General features: G+C 32.2%; 1 protein-coding gene across 6 annotated transcripts in view; it reads right to left on the reverse strand.

Annotated features, from left to right (window-relative positions):
- The window catches only part of Mbd5 (methyl-CpG binding domain protein 5), a 416,793-nt gene that overhangs the window by 263,879 nt on the left and 131,775 nt on the right, over window positions 1-21,139 (reverse strand). For all 6 annotated transcript variants that reach the window (XM_046426967.2, XM_058573479.1, XM_058573478.1 and 3 more), the window contains exon 3: window positions 1,568-1,661. The gene's annotated coding sequence lies outside the window, so the exon portion shown is untranslated. The remainder of the gene's footprint in view (window positions 1-1,567; window positions 1,662-21,139) is intronic.

A 21,139-nucleotide genomic window follows, 5' to 3' on the forward strand; every position in this document is an offset into this window, starting at 1 on the left:
AAAAAAGAATGCTATAATTGATATTATTTTAGAAAATCATATGAAAATGGCTTCCTATGGTCAGAGGAAACTACTGGAGATGGGAGTAAGAGAATCTGAGATGATTTTCATGACCAATAATAACAGTGTGCCATGAACTGAGAAGTGTGATAAACTATATTTCCTCTCTGTGCAAAAAGGTCCATTACATTTTTTTGTATCAGAAGGATCTGATTTAGACTTATCTAATCATTATAATTCAAAAAACAATTAAATAGCTGTTCCAAGTAACCAATTTACAATATATAACTATGGAAATAAATTAGAAATAAGTAATATGACTTATTTTTTAAAATAAAATAATTTCTGACAATAAAATTCATCACAGAAAAGTAGCAAAATCACTAAGCTGATAACCATAAATTAAAGAGGAATAAAATAGACTTGAAGTACTTGTACTCTAAAAGAATAAAGAAAAATAGAACAAAGGAAAAAAGAAACTGCACCAGAGGCCATAAACTGTTTTACTGGGTTCACACAGTGGCAAAATTGGATTTTTTCAAAGACAAAATCTTACACTGTTATTGAAATATTAAGGTTTTAAAATCCAAACTTCTGGTTTCTTTGGGAAAAGAAAATAAGGTTTGATTTTGCAGCCTCTCATTTCCACTCAGCAAGAATCCTAGAGCTGAATAGGAGTGTCCCATTTATAGGCCACATACTTTCTGGACTTTCATTGTCCCCATCTGGCAAACAATCATTTAAAGTAACTTTTATGAGGTTTGTACCCCTTGTATCACACTTGAAATGTTATCAAAATGTAGTCTGAAATGTATAGTAATGAAAGCATATAAGCAATCACAGAAGGCATGACAGAACACACGGAGTGACAGGATATGCCAGGTGAGGAAAGTCATGAAATAATGAAAAGGGGTCTGGTATTCATAGGTACCATGAGTACATGAAACCATGACAGGGTTTTCTGGAGTAGGTAAAGAACAAACTCTTAATGTGTTAAAAGGAACTGATTAAATACATTAAAAGGAAAACAAGGGGCTGGGATTGTGGATCAGTAGTAGAGCACTCACTCGCCTGGCATGCATGAGGCAATTGGTTCGATCCTCAGCACCACATAAAAATAAAATAAAGGTACTGTGTCCACACATATATATAATAATTAATATTATAATAACATATATATATATATATATATATATATATATATATATATATATATATATATAAAAGAAAAAGAAAACAGTGGATGACAGTAGATTTGTTTTATTTTTTCAAGTTACACTCTGTAAAATGTGCTCATGGGTTTCATTGAAGCTACTTCAATTATTATTTATAGTTGGTTTTCTCCCTCCATAACAACATGTAATTTTTAATCAATTGGTTATTATAAACAAAATAGGATACTTCCTGTTAAGATGGTATTAAGGCATAAAAATTGTTTCTGAATATAAATGGATGTAGATGTGAGTCAGTTAGATTAGGCCAGTTATAAAAAATAAGCAAATTTACAAGTTGAAATTATAATCAGATAACCCTAACAATTACTTATGAGGCTTTAGTTATTACTTACCTTGAGTGTCTAACTTCTAAAGATTTTGTCTGTAAACCATAAACCCTTCAAGATCTATTTCATATATGCAGAAAATGACATCTCCAAGGATCATCTAGAAAAAAAGCATAAGAAAATGTGAATTATAAGTAGTTTCATTTATTTTAAATACAAGAGAAAATCTTTGAAAAATTTTAAATAAATGTAATTATAAATACATAGATTCTGATCTCCTATATAAACGTTGTCCCACCATAGGAAATACTTTCCTTGTTCAAAGTTATTACAGAAATATATTCTTGATTACATTTGAACCAAAATCAGAACGGAAATCAACAAGTTCAACATTCTGTTCTCATGAATATCCTTATCACTTAAACTTCTCATTCAGCACATTACACCAACTTAGGAAAACAGCAGAAAAGGTCTTTTTAAGAGAAAATTCTTCAGAGAGAATGTTCTTTGCCCCCAAAACTCGATTTTGATTGCCTGACAATGCAGTTAAGGAAAAAGGATTGGGACCCTACTGTGCAATATCTTTAATATATGGTTTTGAGTACTACAGATTCTCAAGCCAAACATAAATGATTTTTGAATTAGTGTTGTCATTGTTCTTTTTGGTCACTAGTGTAGATTTCTATTTCTTAGCTGCAGCTATACACTGAAAGCACTTGAGGCACTTTAAAAATAAATTAAGTCAGTTGATTCTTAGATATTCTGATTTAATTATTATAGAGTGGGAGCCGGGTCCTAGTTTTTCTTTTCTTTTCTTTTTTTTTTTGGTACCAGGGATAGACCCCAGAGGTGCTTAAACACTGAGCCCCATCTCTAGCCATTTTTATTTTGAGATACAGTCTCACTAAGCTGTTTAGGGCTCCATTAAGTTGCTGAGACTGGCCTCAAACTTAGATTCTCCTGCCGTGGCCTCCAGAGTCGCTGAAATTATAGACATGTTTTAACCAACCTAGGTTTTTCTTTTTTTAAGTTAATTAAGGAAGGTTATCCTTTCTTCTGGTTTAGAAACAATCTCACAGGAACTATTGGCTTAGTTTCTACATATTAATAAGACATTAAATTCTATAAAACATCTACAGAAGTTTATGAGATACTGACACTTGTTAATCTATTAAATATACAAAATGACTTCAAAAATTTCACCACACACACAAACATACACAAATATACTCCAACAACCATGTGATACATGACAATACATGGATCCAAGCCTGATCTAATTGGTAGTTGCAGGAAATCTCACTATAAGACATTTAAGGACTAAATGTAGTACTTCAAAATATAGACCTTCAAGTGACATACCCAGAGATTCTGATTTGTGAGAAACAGTCTGAGGTCACAGATTCTCTCTCTCTCTCTCTTTTTTTTTTTTACAGGTATCCTTGGTTTTTATAAAACAGGTCTACTAGCCAGGCATGGTAACACACACCTGTAATCCCAGTGGGAAGCTGAGACAGGAGGATTTCGAGTTCAAAGCCAGCATCAGCAAAGGCAAGGTGCTAAGCAACTCAGTGAGACCATGTCTCTAAATAAAATATAAAATAGGGTTGGGGATGTGGCTCACTGGTTGAGTGCCCTTGAGTTCAATCCCCAGTACCCCCAAAACAAGAACAAAAAACCCCGCGTCTATTCTTCTTGTAAAAACAGTGTTCTAAGCATTTGTGAAAGCTATTACTAGACTCATTATTTGCATTTATAAAAACAGTTTTTGACTTTTAATTTTATATTTCTTCTTTTAGTTTTCTTTCTTTCATTAGTAAATTAGAGTTATACATAATAGTTGGATTCATTTTGACCAAATCATACATGAATGGAATTTAATTTATTCCACTTCAATCCCCAGTATTCCTCCTTTTTCTCCCCTTCTCCTTCACCCTATTCTACTTCCTCTACTCTACTGGTCTTCCTTTCACTCATTTGTTTATTTATTGTCAATTGGTGTTTATAGATATACATAAAGGTGGAACTCCCTGTGGTATACTTAAACAAGCACATAGTGTAATCTTGTCAAATCCATTCCACATTTCCTCCTCTTTCTGGTCCATCTTTCCTATTTCTCGATCTCCTTCTACTCCACTGATCTCTATATCTTTATGATATCTGACCCTGTCCCCTTTCCCCTTATTTTGCTATAGTTTCTATATATTATAGAAAACATTCAACCCTTAATTTTCTTAGTTTGGCTTATTTCACTTAGCACGATGTTCTTTATTCATTTATTGGCAAATACCATAATTTCGATCTTCATGGCTGAGTAAAACTCCATGTGTTACATATACCACATTTTCTTAATCTATCATATTGAAAGGCATCTGGTTTGGTTTCATTATTTGACAAGTGTGAATTGCTCTGCTATAAACATTAAGGTAGCTATATCACTAGAGTATGCCAATTTGAATTCTTTTGTACAAAGACCAAGTAATGGGATAGCATGGTCATATGGTGGTGTCATTCCCAGTTTTTGAAGGAATTTCTATACTGTTTTCCAGACTGACTGGAATAATTTTCAGTCATATCAACAATGTATGAGTGTACCTTCTCCCCAAATTCTTTCCAATATTTATTATTATTTGTATTCTTAATAATGGCCATTCTGACTGGAGTGAGATGACATTGTATGCAGTTTTGATTTGCATTTCCCTGATTTCTAGAGATGTGGAACATTTTAAAAATAAATTTGTTGGCCATCTGTTCTTGTTTTGAGAAATGCTTGTTTAGTTCTTTTGTTCATTTATTGGTTTTTATTTATTTATTTATTTTTTGGTGTTAAGCTTTTTGAGTTCTTTATAATATCCTGGATATTAATCCCCTATCAGAAGAGCAGCTACAAAGATTTTCTCCCTTTCTGTAGGCCCTCTTCATGCTCTTAATCATTTCCTTTGCTGTGCAGAAACTTTTAAATTTGAAGCCATCCCACTTACCGAATCTTAGTTTTACTTCTTGAGCTACAGATTTTGTTAATAAAGTTGATGCTGGCACCGATATGTTGGAGTACTGATATATGCTTTCTTTTAGAGGCTGCAAAGTTTCTGGTCGAATTCCTAAGTCTTTGATTATTTTGATTTTACTTTGGTGCAGGGTGAAAGATAGGGATCTAGTTTCACTCTTCTATATATGGATATCCAGTTTTGCCAGCACCATTTGCTAAAAAAGATATCTTTTCTCCAATATATATTTTTGGCACCTTTGTCAAGAATCAGATGCCTGTAAGTATGTGGGTTTGTCTCTGTATCTTCTATTCCACTGTTCTTTGTGTCTATTGTTACTATAGCTCTGTAATATGAGATTAGGCATTATGATCTCTCTAGCATCACTCTTCTTGCTTAAGATTGCTTTGGCTATTCTGGGCTTTTTTTCTTCAAAATGAATTTCAGGACTATTTTTTTTTCTAGTTCTGTGAAGAATGTCATGGATATTTTGATTGGGTTTGCATTGAATCTATATACCACTTTGGATAATATGGCCATTTTGATAATATTAATTCTGCCTATTCTAGAACATGGAATAACTTTCCATCTTTAAGGTTTTCTTCAATTTCTTACTTCAGTGTTCTATAATTTTCATTGTAAAGAGATTTTACTTCCATGGTTAGATTAATTCCCAAGGTTTTTGTTGTTGGATTTCTTTCTTTCTTTCTTTCTTTTTTTTTTTTTTTTTTTGAGGTTATTGTGAATGGAGTAGTTTTCTCGATTTTTTTCTCAGCACAACTGATGTTGGGGTATAGGAAAGTTATTGATGTATGCTATTGAGCTTGTATTCTGCTACTTTCCTGAAATCATTTAACTTCAGGTAGTTTCCTGAGTCTTCTAGATATGGGAACATGTCATTAGCAGTAACAGATAATTTGACCTGTTTTCATTTATATCCCTTTAATTTCTTGTCTGATTTCTAGGGCTAGAGTTTCAAAAAAAAAATATTGAAAAGGAGTGGTGAGAGTGGACATCATTGCCTTAATACTGATTTTACAGGAAATGTTTTCAATCTTTCTCCATTCAGTATCATGTTCGCTTTGGGTTTGTCATGTATAGCCTTCATAATGTTGAGGTGAGTTCTTTCTATCCTTAGTTTCTCCAACATTTTAAACATAAATATTTGCTGGATTTTATTAGAGGCCTTTTCTCCATCTATTGAGATGATCATATGATTATTGTTCTGAGTTATACTTATGAGGTGAATTTTATTAATTGATTTGCATATTTTGAAGCAAACTTGCATCTCTGGGCTAAAACCCACTTGAGTATGGTGTATTTAATATCTTTTTAATGTGCTACTGAATGTGATTTACTAATGTTTTATTAAGGATTGCTGCATCTAGTATATCAAAGATATTGGTCTCTACTTTTTTTACTTGATGTCTAAAAGTTACATTTCTAAACGTAAAAGATAATCACCAAACCTACTGGTTTAGCATTGATTTTTGAACAGAAAGTAAACATAACTTTGGCAATAATTCAATGTAGAAAAACTAAAATAATGTTTACAAATTATAGACTTTGTAAGCCCTGCTACCCTCATAAGTAAATGGTGTAGCAGATAATCAGTAAAAATAGAAATAGAAATAGAAAACTAGGCTATATTCTATAATGCAATATTTAAAAATGCAATACTTAAAAACCTCATTTATAACTCATTTTAAACCTCATTTATAACTAGAGATATGACCTCAAAGCTTCAGAATTTAAATTTTAAAATTCATGGTGGCATGGGGAATTGGGATACACTTCTATAATATCATTTTTTCCTACTGAAATACAAAAGGCAAAATTTTTATAGAAAACGTCTTGAAACATTTCCCTCTAGAACACATGTACACTAACATAAAAAAGGCTGTTAACATTTTAGTTTTGAAAAATCTTATAAACAGGTCCATAAATATTTTGTAAGAAATATAATATATTCTCATATATATACCTTTTAAGATCCCATCAGAAAAAGATAATTTTAATAAACAAAGCTACCTGAGACTTTGCTATACATAACAATTATGGTGACCTCTATAACTAAAAGACTACTAAATTTTACCACTTATCTTCCTTACCTAGTTTGGAAATTATTATTTCTTTGCATGACTGAACTCCTAATGGTCTCTGGTTTTCTGGCAAGTTAAAATCAATATATTTTATAACTAATTTTTTCCCTATATATTTTAATAGGAACCAATGGCTTTGTAAATTACACATAATGCTCTACATCAGAAAAAAATCAATCTATTACATTATTTTCTAACAATTAAAAAATATGTTTGTGTATACTATGATTAATTACCACCAAAGTTTCATATAAATTGTTAAAACTTCTTCCTTACATTTCAATTCATCATTACTAGCTAACATTTATTGAGAACAATCCTAAGAAGTGTTATTCTCATCTAAACTGGAGAGAGGTAGGTAACTTGCCCAAGGTCCCACAGTAAAATTAACAAAGGTATTTCCAGAAGGACCCATTAAATAAATTAAAATCTCCCACAGCTCTAGAAGCCTCATTAACATATCTTTGTAGCAAGTTTTGGTTTACACCTACTAACTCTTTGCAAGGTTTTTCCCATCTGCAAAGGGAATGCCAAGATGCTTCACTTCTAACTTTTTCTTCCTGGCAAAAAAAAAAATGTCTTTGAAGTCTCCATTTAGTTCTATATACATTCTGTTTTTTCTGTGCAATGTAAACAATGTAATAAAGCCTCTGTGATACTAAAGGTTTATTTTAAAAACCTTAGTCTAACTTGTGAACGTATTGTTTTATATGCCTAATCACATTAAAAATTATTTGCCATTGAGATGTAAATTTGTGGTTTTAGCATGTTATCAATTCCCTTAGGAAAGTATGCTATCTTAAAATACTATTACAATCCCAATTTTAAATTATGGCTATTTGGATAAGAAAAAATAATGCTTTTTTTTTTTAACTTCTCTTAGCTATTGGTCTATATGTAAACAAATTTTTACACATGATTTTTTTTGATGGATACAATATTTATTTTTATGTGGTGCTGAGGATCAAACCCAGTGCCTCCCTTACACCTGCTAGGCAAGCACTCTACCACTGAGCCACAAACCCAGCCTGGTGATTTGTTTTCATATCATTATTAAGTATGCAACTTCCACATCTCTTAAGATTCCATTCATTTTGATCCAATGAGCTACTTTAAAAAAAATTTCTAATTCAAAGATTGCAGGCTTGGTTGAATGGAAACAGCTCATAGCAAAAAATTGTAAGATAAAATAAAATCTCAGGTTCTTTATTTCAACAGAAATCAAACATTCAAAGAATTAAAAATATTTTTAGCCTATGTTTGTTTTTTAAAAGATTTCATATTTCTTCAGCATAACAAGACCTCTAATCATGTTATCCATGAAAGATTTCTTTTTTCAACTGTTTTTATATCAGATAAATTTTAGTTTGTGGAGATTCAAGTCATTGTTTAGTACCAATTAAGAGCATTAGTATTTATATTCCAAATTACTCTTCTAATGGACCTTGAATTATTTTTTATGGTTTTAATGCAATATTTATATTTTTGTGGTAAAGAACAGAAGAGTCCTTTATTAGGTATCCCTAAATCACTTTCAAGAACAAAGACTCAAAGGAAATTTTAAATCCTGTCCACCATAAGATTTTTCTTTAGCTTTCTTTCAACATGTCCATATGACCTAACTTCAGTAACATGTCCAGGTGATCTAACTTTTTATATATTTAAAGTGCAGAGAAACTGAAATTCTATCTATGAAAGTTAACACCACTCAGGCTAACTAAAGTAGTAATAGGAAATGAAATATTTTTATTGGAGAAAGTAAAATAAAAGCATTTTTCTCCGTTTTTTTTTTCCTATTAGCATTTCCTAAAAGTGTTCACTGAATCTGTAGAGGGTATCTCTTAAGCTGGAATAAATAATGAATTTGGTTCTGAATTACTTAGGGAATACTAGTGATTTCTGTATGTAATTATATGCAAATACCTTCAGAGCTTTCTCAGAGAGAAAGAAGTACAATATTTTGCCAAATATACTAGCAAGATAATACATTTAAACATTATGGCCATAATAAATTCACTTTTAGCCTTGTTATCTTCTTGGGTTTGCTGACATGAGAGACAATTAATGAGCTAATAAGGTTGGGACCCAGTGAATGGGCTAGTTACTCATTCTTTAATTCTATATACACTCTACCTGACTTCAAAAATAATCTTTTTGAAAATTATTAATTCAAAACTTAAGAATGAAAAGCCGAATATATTACAAATAAAAAAGGATTGGGAATTGAGATGAATGAACATGAAAGTCCATGTTAATAGGTTTAGAGTCACTGAAACAAAAATTTCAGAAGGGATAGCAAATGAGACATGATCAATAACAATTCATGTATCTTAACTTTAGTAATCATTTCCATTTATTCTTTCCTGTTCACTAGAACTTTTCAGATATTTTTCTAGGGCAGTTTCACAGAAATACTTATAAAATTATTTGGAATAATATTTTATATATATTTATATATATATGTCAGTGACCTTGCTATCTCCTCCATCCAAATGTTTGCATCCTTTTAAGCTTATAATTAGGATTATGTAAATGCTTTTTCATATATTCTCAAGTTCTTTTCTAGTCACTCTTCAGTCCTGACTCATTGGTTTCTCTTATACATTTCTAACAGCAAATCTCTTTTCAATGGAACACAGTTTGAAATTCCAGGTTCCCTTTTCCTACAGCAGCAACCTCTTTTTAAAAAAATTTTAAATTGATGTTTTAAAAATAAATGATAGCGGAATGCATTACAATTCTTATTACACATATACAGCACAATTTTTCATATCTCTAGTTTTATACAAAGTATATTCACACCAATTCGTGTCTTCATACATATACTTTGGATAATGATGTCCATCACATTCCACCATCCTTGCTAACTTCCTACCCCCTCCCTTCCCCTCCAACCCCTCTGCCTTATCTAGAGTTCATCTATTTCTCCCATACTCCGCTTCCCTACTCCCCTATGAATTGGCCTTCTTATATCAGAGAAAACATTTGGCATTTGGTTTTTGGGGGATTGGCTAAGTTCACTTAGCATTATCTTCTCTAACTCCAACCATTTATCTGCAAATGCCATGAGCAGCAAGCTCTTTTTTATGGCTTCCTTAAAAAATTACAATCATTGACATCATCTTCAGTTTTTAACCAAACATCACATTTTTTTGTCATATGATCATCAAAAGGAATTATCTACATTTCCAGAATGCTAGAAATTAAATATTTTTTATGCTAGAAAGTTCTACATAAAAGGAAAAAGAAGAGAAGAAATTCAATAGTGACAACCACTGCTAATTATACTATTTAGGATTTTGCTAAAAATATAAATACAATTACTAGAGAAGAGACAAGGGTATCAAAGAAGGAATTTAAGCATCGGAGGGTATATTTAAATTCCCTGAATCATGATAACCTTAAAGGTCCCTTCCAACTCCAAGATTTTAGTCACTAGAAACTGTATAAGCAAACAAGAAAGCAAAGGCGCACACAAATTAAACACCAAAGCTATAGTGCCCCCTCTTAGAGGCACAAAACTGAAATTATAATCATTTAATAGGATATCATGAACTGTAAAAAAAAAAAAAAATTCTAAAGCAACATGGCAAAATATAAGCATCAATATACTATTAACTAATATTTTTAGCTAAATAGAGAGTTAAAAATAAGTATTATAAATTGTTGGAAGGCTAACATGACAAAACAAAAAAGTTAGCAAATTTAAAAACCGCAAAAGAATTCTTTAGCTCAAGCACAAGATTTCTTGTTGATGATGAAAGAGAAAATGAGACTATGATGCTGAGTTAAGAAAGTAAGATAAAGAAATGAAGAACTGAGATGAGAGAGAGAGAGAGAGAGAGAGAGAGAGAGAGAGAGAGAGAGAGAAGCAGAGAAAGTGAGAGATACTTTTGTTTTGACTGACAAAAATTAGGAAGTCCTAAGGAAGGGCCACAATAGTGTCAAATATGTTAATGGTAATGGTATTTTTAGGCCCATAAAACACTAGTACTGTAAAGCAAAACACTATTATAATGACAAATTTCATCGAGCTATTCTAAATATACTTCAAATCCTTAAAACAACAATAACAACAGCAACAACAACAAAAAACAACATCAGATTCAAAATATAAAGCATAATGCTTATTTACATTTTGGTAGCAAAAATGATACTAGGTCAAAAAGTAATTGCAATGTATGGAAATGAAAAAATGACTAGGATATTGTAGAAATTAAAGCAGATAATATCAGATCTCAGAAAGTCTTTTTAGAAGATGCTTCCATTATAAAAACAAAATCAATGAAGTTGATAATATTAACTAATTAGTATTTGTTAATTTGAGGGAAAACTAGAGGGAAGATACATTTGAATTAGCTTATAGAAAATTTTAAATAAATACATTTTTTAAAAAGTATGTACCTACAAACTATTCTTTTGGAGTATCAAAAGGAGTAGCTTTATAAAACAAAGCTATAAATTAAAAAAATGCAGCATATAAATTGCTTACATGTAAAGGTCAAATCATACTAAAAATGTTCTGTAATGTTAACCCCTTTCTTACAGTATTTATGACATTGAAAATGAGATAAAAACAATCTTTTTATAATATGTAAGAAGAGTTAAATAAATTTAAGATTATCTGAAATTAGTTTTAGACTACTTTGTTTACATGCCTCAGTGAATCCCACAAATCCCTAATTTACTTAATCTACCTGGAAAGCTTCTGATAATGAAGGGATTTGAAATCAAGCATATTCTTCTCCTTGCTGATACCTGTTCTTTGGGACATCTCTTTCTAAAATAGAACAGGTTCTTCTCTGAGGATTTCTCCAAGTTACCAAGTGTCATAATGAAATTCTTAGTAGCTCCAGTATGTAAGTCACATAAATGTATATTTTGATGTTACTCCTATGCAACCATCCTTACAGCTGCAAATGTTCACCAAACTCACCCTTTACATTTTTTCACACCCTCATCTATTGTTGAATGTTACACTAAAGGACATCTGGTGATGAGGCTCATCTTTTAGCCAAAGTGACTATTTAAGTTACTACCCCTCAAGTATTTATCTGGATTACACTAAGCCAACAATACACAGAAAAAGACGAACTCTTATTATTGGAAATAAATCTTCAAGAGATGATTTTTAAAAAATTTTATTTGCCAACATGGCTGACTATTTCAGTAATATTTTTTGTTGCTGTAACCAAAAGACCCAGATGAAAACATTTTTAGAGGCGGAAAAGTTAAAGAGAGCTCAGTCCACAGATGGCCAACTCTATTGCTTTGGTTCCAGATGAGGCAGAATATCATGGTGGAAGAGTGTGGTGGAGGAAAGTAGGTACTTCTATATGTTAATGGTAATGGTATTTTTAGACCCATAAAACACTAGTACCATAAGGCAAAACACTATTATAATGACAAATTTAATGGCCATCAGGAAGAAGACAGAGAACTCCTCTCACCAGGTACACAATAAAAACCCTAAAGGCATAACCTCAGTGACCTACCTCCTCTAGCCACACCTCAAATGCCTACAATTACCACCCAGTTAATCTGTATCAGGGGCTAAAGCCATTGCTTAATAATCATTTTGCCTCTGACCATTCTTGCATTCTCACACATGGACTTTTGGGGGACACCACATATCCAACCATTACACTGACAGAAAACAAAAACCAAACAACCAAGTAGCTGCATGCTGGGAAAATATGAAGTTATAAAAGAAAGGAATGTGAAAGAAAGGAAGGTAGGTAGGGAGGTAGGTAAGTTCCTGTATAATCCACACAAAATCTACTGTAATTTCTAATAGGCATAAAAAGTAGTAGGGAGAAATGCAAGAAGTATATATAAGTTCTGACATGTCAACACACTGAAAAAATAAAATGGGAAGCAGAAAAAATGCAAATACACAGAAAAATGGAGTATGGAATTATCCTCAGTGGTGTTGGAAAAGGAGGTCAGTTAATGTCTTTGAGTGTCAAAACAGATAGCACTTGGGGGAAAACACCAGGCTCTGACTTTCTGCAAAATTTTAGTTCAAACACTTATAACAGTAAAAGAAATCATATTATGTAAGGAATTCTGTGAGCCAGCAAAAATGCCTGATTTTATCATTTCTGGAAACAACTATCTTTCACCAAATGAGACCAATATTTCAAATTCTACCAAGAATAGCTCAATATTATGTTAACCTTCTGAATAATGAAGTCTTAATAGAGAAAAAACACACTAATGCAAGAGTAAACCATTTTATCTGGATTACACTAATTATCTACAGGAATAAAAAAAGATGAGTATCTTATTGATGGTGTTAGATGACTGAGAAATAAAAATGAAATCTGAATATGAGTAAGTGTAACCTTAAATACTTCTGCATGACTCTTGTTTATCATACTTTTTATGACAGGACTGTCCTGTTAACATTTTTTTGAGATGCAAAAAAGGAATATTATTTTAAATTTTATAGCTTTAGAATTTCAAAAGCTATAGAAATAAAATGTGAAGTATTTCCAGATACTTGGTCAATCTCTCTATGTTTATAAAGAACTGAACCAACATGCATAAAAGTAACTATTCAAATGTTTAAACCACATGTTGTCAGCCATTTTGGTCTAAATGAGTGACTTAAGTCACAATACCATCTCTCACAAATAGCTTTAAATACTGCCTAAAATTAATCAAAAACTAAAAGTTCCCTATGAGGCTATCATTTTTAATGCTATGGTCTTCCAATGATTTCTTACTATTGAGCATATAGCTATAGATACTGCTGACAGATATAAAAGATACTATAATAAAATGTACCCTATTTAAATATATATAATAGAGTTTTAACTTGGTAAAGAAATCACAAAACAATATGTGGAAGTGAAACAGTATGGTGGGTTCATTTTCAGTCAATATTGAATATAAAATATGTAAAATATCTATTCATTGGCTGGCTACTACAGAGAATACCTAACCATAGCAATTGAGGCAAATATAAAATGAAATATTCAATTCATACCTAGAGAAAATAATAAAAACAAATTACATTCAAAGTAACCAATATTTTGGCAATGTATGCCTATACACAGGGTTGTGTCAGATGAGGCTTATCTTTTTATTGTAAAAAATGTCAAATATTGGTAATTTCATGATTCAAATGCAAAGTATTAGAATTAACAGTGTAATCAGCTTAATTCTGATATAGTGTATTACAAGTGGGTGAAGAAACAATATTTTCATTACCTAAAATCTGTAATTCAATTTTTTTTAATAAAAAAAAAAAGACACAAGATGATAAATAGTGGTTTCGGTTGCTTCTTATACATGCATGTAACATAATTTGGTCAAGTTCATTCCCTAGTACCTCATAATTTGTAAAGATGGTTAAATATAAATAAAGATAATCTATGTTAACTGGTCATTAATCAATCAATATAAATGAAACAGGATGATATACTTATTGTAGTAATAGTTTAGCTGCAAAACTCATGAGGAAGGAATTCTTAATTATGTCTATTCCTAAAAATGTTGCTTAAAATTAATATAAAAACAAAATCTCATATTCTCAGTTATAATATTAAGTATATCAAAATGACCATTTTGGTTGGATAATGGCCACTACTCTAAGTTCTCCATAGTCCCTTTTGCTAGGAAACCCTCCTCCATGAAGACTCCTTCGTGTTTCCTAAGAAGGCTAACACCTGGTACAGGAGGGGTCCTCAAGGACTCTGGCATCCACTTTGATTGAGTGGTTCCTGTGTGACCCCAGTTATGTATTTTGAATGTCTCCTGTTAGTAAAACAGAGGTAATAGCAGATTTGAGTTTAGAGTTAGACAGGATACATTACAGTATCTCTGCTATCTAGATAAACCAAAAGAACTTTTTAGAAATCTATCTACTAGGAATGTTGTGGATTACACAAAATGATGTAAAATATTTATTAGCATATAGTAGCCTAACATTTACTTTTGTTTCCTTACTAGAAACAGTAATTACTACATGAAAAAATAAGCAAAAATTGTGTTGTTTCATCAAAAACAAAACAAAACACAACCCTCACATGTGCAAATAAACTACTAAGCAGACATTTCTCAAAAGAAGAAATACAAATGATCAACAAATAAATGAAAATAATGTTCAACATTACTTTGCAATTAGGAAAATTCAAACCAAAACCACACTGGGATTTCATTTCAATCCAGTTAGAATGGCAGTCATCAAGAATGTGAACAAAAGTAAATGCTGGAGAGGATGTGGAGAAAATGGGATACTTTTACATTGTTGGTAGGGTTGTGAATTAGTACAACCACTATGGAAATCAGTATGAGAGACTCCTCCAAAGACTAGGAAAAGAACCACCACATGGCAACTATATCATATTTCAGTATTTACTCCAAAGAATTAAAGTCATTATTCTGTATGGATACAGGCATATCCACATTTAAAATGGTACAATTCATAATAGACAAACTGTGGAATAAACCTAGGTGTTCATCAATGGATGAATGAATAAATGTGGTATACATACATAATGAAATTTTATTCATCATGAAGAAGAATTAAATTACGTCATTCATAGGAAAATGAATAGAACTTGAGAACATCATTTTAAGCAAAATAAGCCAAACTAAGAAAGTCAAGGATTGTGTATATTTTCTCTCCTATATGGAAGCTAGAGGGGAAAAAGGGAAACAAATGTGGATGGAATCTCATGAAAATCAAAGGGAGATCATCGGGGATCAGAAGGAGGGAGGAGAGAAGGGAAATGAGAAATACTGAGGAATGATATTGGCCAAATTATATTGTTATATCATGTGCATGTGCAAGTACATAAAAACAAATCTCGCTGTCATGTACAACTATAATGTGTCAATAAAAAATATGGAAAAAAATCATGATGTTTCAAAGGTTGATTTTTGAAGACTTAAGTGTAATAACTAGAATGCATTTCCCCATGATAATCACTACATAAATGTTATTATTGTATCATAATAATTTTACAAATTCTAATTTCTAATTTTACCCAGAATATACTATTCTTGACATGAAAAAATTAACATACATTAAGCTGGGGATGGTTAGAGGCCCTGGTTTCAACACCCTGTACCACATAAAAAATGTGTGTGTATACACACACACACACACACACACACACACACACACATATATATATATATATATATATATATATATATATATACACAGAGAGAGAGAGAGAGAGAGAGAGAGAGAGCACATTTCTATTCACCAGGCACTATTCTAAACACTGCATATTTAAGTTATTTAGTCCTCAAACAATGTTTTATAGTTAATATGCTTTTACCATCCTCACTTAACAGATGAGGGAATTAAGGGAAACAGGTCAACTAAAATGCTATAGGTCACGCCACTATTTAGTGGTAGAACCAGGATGGGACCCAGATAATTATGTTGTAAGTCCCTTCCTAATCCCAATATGATACTGGCATTGGAGTTGTGTGAATGGTAAAATGCTAAGATTTTTAAATAATAAAGTCATTTTAGTAAATACATGATAGCTTCTCAATGTGTGATAAAGACAAAACTGGTCAAGCTGAGCAAAAGACAAAAAAGGTATACTGGATTTATCTTACATACAGTGGCTTGAGAAAAAGCAAGCTGAAACAGACAAGACTTATGAAGATATAAAGTAAAATGCCTATTGTCAAAGGTTTTAAATGTTATCCAAGTTTCATCACAGTTAATGTTCCTGAGAAGTTACCTTTCCTTTTCTAATCTACATATATATCATCAGCTTTTACAGACTATTATGTAGAGGATGAAAAATGCAGCAGGACCTGGGATCCCTGACATTGGCTTGATCTCTGTTTTTTTTCCAGAGGAAGAGCTTTTTTATTTTTTAACATAGTTTCAAACTGGTTTTGGCCTACCAACCTTAGTCTGGTACTGGCTTGGGCTTCTAAAACTGATCTATTGCCAGTAACTATGCTCTTGCTTGGAACCTTCCCCAGAGATGAAGAGAACAGGCTTATTTGCTTCGAAGGGGTTAAGCTCTCAGCCTTCTCCAGGATGCCCTTATTCTTAAGATTACATCTGATTTTTCTTTTACACTAAGATTTTGAGTGCCCTGTGACCATTTCCGGCTTTGAAAGACTTATTTTTAAAATTTATATTTTGGTGTGCTACAATGATTTTCATTATAATGCTCTTAGTATATTTAGATTGCTCTTAATACTTTCATTTGGCCATTTTATTACATCTTCTTTTAGTATCAAGGTAGCTGTTACATATTTTATTAGTTTATTTGGTACATTACATCTCTGAATATTAGGTTTTAGTCTTAGGATCTTACTTCTTTACCATTTTTATTGTTTTCAATTTTAACTGCTCCTAAACATTTATGTTTGAGTATTTTAAGGGTATTAAGGTTTTATTTTAGAACACAGATCTCGGTAAACACTTTGTTAGAAAGACGTACTTTTTTTTTTTTTTTTTTGGTAAACATACATTTTTCCTTACTTCCAGTGTCAGGACTTTACTACTCATATTGATTTTAGTATTTTAAAATTGCGTTTAGAATTTTACTAAAAAGATGATCATGTAAGACCCTTTTATTCACATACCTTTGGTAACTCTTACGGGTATTTAATGGTTGGTAATTTTAATCCTTTTGGGCTATAAAATGTGGAAAGTAATCTATTATACCAAATAGTTGTCAATTTTTTCAATAATTTATCATAACAGTATAAAATAAATAATCACCCAGCTGTCTTATTTTAGGTTCCCCAGAAACAGACCCTGACACAAGGGATGAGTCAACACATTTATTTGGGAAGTTCAGAAAAACTAGAAGGAGGGTGGAAATGTGATGAGAAGCACCAGCAGCTAATATAGGGCATATTATTAAGCTAGCTACCATGAAGGTCAACTGAAGCTTAATTCCATGGGGAAAATTTTGGCACATGCTGCAAGACATGTCTTAAGAATTGCTTAAGCCAGGGCCAAGGAAGCTGGGGTATTTACAAGGCAAAGTTTGCCAATCATTCACTGCTTAATGTCTTTTTCCAGTGGCTTCCAGGAACTCAAAGGCAATCTTATAGCTTAGATGCAGGAGCTGGCCCTTGGAAGGCTGATGTGCACAAAAAAGAAAGGGGCTCTATGAGCATGTGTACAGAGCATTCACATTACTATAAAAGCAAAATCATTAGGCACACATAATCATTACAGTGGTGATTATGACACTCTGAATGTTGGCAAAATTTTGACAAAATAGTTTATCTTCAAGCAGAAGGTATGCTAAAAATAGCTAAGTATTATCAATAGAAAGGCAGTTTTCAAATTCTCAAATTGAATGTTAAAAAAAATATATGAGCCAGGTTCTTGGATACAAGGGACAAAGATATGTTCAAACAATATCAGTCTATGATTTCTTTGAAGAAATGTCCTTACAGATCCCTGCAATGGCCCAAACTATAGCAAGGATAATAACCAGGATCAAGTATATGAAGCATCACCCCAATAGCCTAGCTATTCTTACTTCAGCAAATAGAAACATTCCTATTTTTAACTTGAAGGTAGTGATTTTTTTTCTTTTTAAGTATGGTTTAAAGTCATTTGGAAGATTCAAACATACTTTGAATGGATAATTCCTCATATAAGTAAAACTTAGTAAAAAATTTTGAATTTTTCCTTAGCTGTCTAAATCCTTTCTTGGTCCCTCCTCTTAGTAGTCTTGTGACTTGAACTTACAACTTCCTTTTTTGGGGACTGCTCCATACCACTCCAAAATCTCACATATGTGACAAGGCAACAATGTTTGGAGGAAAAATGATTGGGTTATAGCTTTAATACAATCCCTGATGCCATTAACTGAGTGGTAACTGGAGGCAGTTGGGGTGGCTGGAGGAAGTGGCTCACTGGGGGCATGGATACAGGGCATATATTTTGTATCTGGAGGTGGAGTCTCTCTGCTTTCTGGTCATGCTGTGATTCCTTTCCCTCTGCTGCACTCTCCTGCCATAATGTTCAGCCTCATCTCAAGCCTGGAGGCATGGAGCCAGCCTTCTATGGACTAAGACCTCTGAAATGTAAGCCCTAAATAAATTTTTGCTCCTTTTAAAGTGTTCTGGTCATATCTTTTATTCACAATAGCAAAAATGCAGACTAAAACAGTGAGATAGTGTGTTTTTGTTCACATACTGCCCACAATGTGTTTTCATTACACAGTAGTAATGTTTGGAAAATGAAATGTATCAGTAAAAAAGTTAATTATAGGGCTGGGTTGTGGCTCAGCAGTAGAGTGCTCGCCTAGCACTTGTGAGGCCCTTGGTTCAAGCCTCAGCACCACATTAAAATAAAATAAAATAAAGGTATTGTGCCCAACTACAACTAAAACATATATTTTTTTAAAAAGTTAAGTATATGTAAATGACATATCTGTATTAAGACCAATATTTGTAGTAGGTATGAAACAAAATTGTGGATATAATTAATTTTTGAACAAAACATGGACGAAAAGGTGGAAAGCAGGTAAGTGTGTAAAAATGAACCAATGACACTTCCCAGTATACTGTTATGCTGTAAATCATACTTCTGGGGTCAATTATGCAGGCATTTATTTCTTTTGACTTACATTTTCATAATATAGCTGCAAAGCATCAAGTCTATTGCTACTGCAGAGACAAAGCAGTACCCGCAAATTTGTCAGGGTACCTCTAATACTATATGGATTTCTTTGATTATCAGTGTTGAAGTGTGGGTGTAGGACTGGGAATGGGTTTTGGGGAAAGGGTAGGCCTAATGAAGTAGAGATAGCAGGAACAGAGAAGGGTGGAAGATTAAATTAAGAAAAGGTTTTCTTTCTCAAAATGAAGTCTAGAAAAGAAATATGTTCACTAAACATACACACTTAAGGAAAAAGAAACAAGAATGTATTTTTTGTATATTTTAAAAACAACAGTTTGCAATATAAACAACCATTTTAGATAGAGCATGACTAATATTATCTCAAATTTTAATAACAATAAACAGCTATAAATAGAAATTTATAGCTAGAAGGAACCAGATCAATCCATGAAACTGTGGCCTTCCTTTTCAAGATGTAGAGAACACAGAACATAAAGGTTGATTTCTGAAGGTCAGAGTCAGTGACAGAAGATTGCCCAAGATCCAGGTTTCCTCATTTCCTCTCAAATGTCCTTTCTATGAATAATTTAAAAATAATAACATGTTTTTATAATTTACAGAGCTTCGGATCAGAGCCACATCATAATACATCTTCATCATAAATAATACCTTTGGGAAGTATTAGCATTGCACCACCTCCCAACATGAGCATACATCAAACTTATATATCTCTACTTTTAAATAATTTTCTTGCTAAGAGAATACTTGAGAGAAAATGTTTGGATAAGCCTTAACTGTCAGCATTCTTCGCAATTTCATTAATATAAAATGGATTTAAATCCATTTACAGTGAGACTCAAGAAAAAGTCTCAGATTAAAAACTTATGTCCTAAAAGACATACCTTTAGAAAAAGAGGGAAAGTGGACATGATACTTTTTTTATAAGTTACTCTAGCACTCTGCCCAAAGCTTCTTTTCCCCTCCACTGTCTATTGTTTTTTAAGTTTTTCATTCTCCAAAACTACATATGAGTATGAAAAATTAAAAAAAAAACAAACAAACAACTTCTATGGTTCTTCATTAATCCAGTAAAAAATTTAAAGCAACAATACTGCTTCATTAACAGATCACCTGGGTATCTAGTTTGTTGGCTTGGAAATGAAACAGGTTGAATTAAGTTTGCCTTTTTCAAATTGCTGGCTCAGAATGAAGGGCAAGGAGACTACAGATATCCATAAACTAGGAAGATCTAGGTGAGGTCCCTTTGTTATATGATATAAAGTATACTTGTTTAATTTGCAATTGTTTAATTATGGTAATTTTAGGAGAAAAAATATGACAAAATGATCCTGTTCATATCACAGTTTCTGTAGGAAAATGTGCTTTATGTTTCTGCTTTGGTGCCTGGGAAAACACCTTCCTCTTGATGTGGATGCTATGTACTGGTGAAGAGGCAACGTGGAGGCTCAGAGGCCTCTGAAGCCTTCATCTCCAGAGGGAGCATATTTGTTGCATTCATTAGGCCTTTATCAATCAGATGTCTGAATTCAGAGTGCCTTGCATCAAATTCCTAACAAATAGGAAAAAACTATAACAACTTAGCTACAGGAATTGCATATCTTGAAGGAACAAAAATTTAATCACAATGACTCAGGAGACTAAGGCAGGGGGATCTCAAGTTCAAGGCCAGCCTCAGAAACTTAGGAAAACCCTGTCTCAAAATAAAAAAATGGCCTGGGGATGCAGTTTAGTGGTAAAGCACCTCTTGGTTCAATCCCCATACTAAACAAACGAACAAACAAAAAGTTTCAGTTAAAAAACTGAAAAAAAAGTTTAAAAAAAAAAACTGTTTCCAACCTATGAAAATTTGATCTGGATTCAACTAATATTTATTAAGATTCTGATTTATGACATATAGTTTCCCCCAAATAATGTTATTTAATCATTATTAAAACCTCAGGACCCAATG

Source organism: Marmota monax, unplaced genomic scaffold, assembly GCF_021218885.2.
Source record: "Marmota monax isolate L192 unplaced genomic scaffold, Marmota_monax_Labrador192_F-V1.1 WCK01_AAM20220418_F8-fsc00048, whole genome shotgun sequence".
In the NCBI taxonomy this organism is placed as follows: domain Eukaryota; kingdom Metazoa; phylum Chordata; class Mammalia; order Rodentia; family Sciuridae; genus Marmota; species Marmota monax.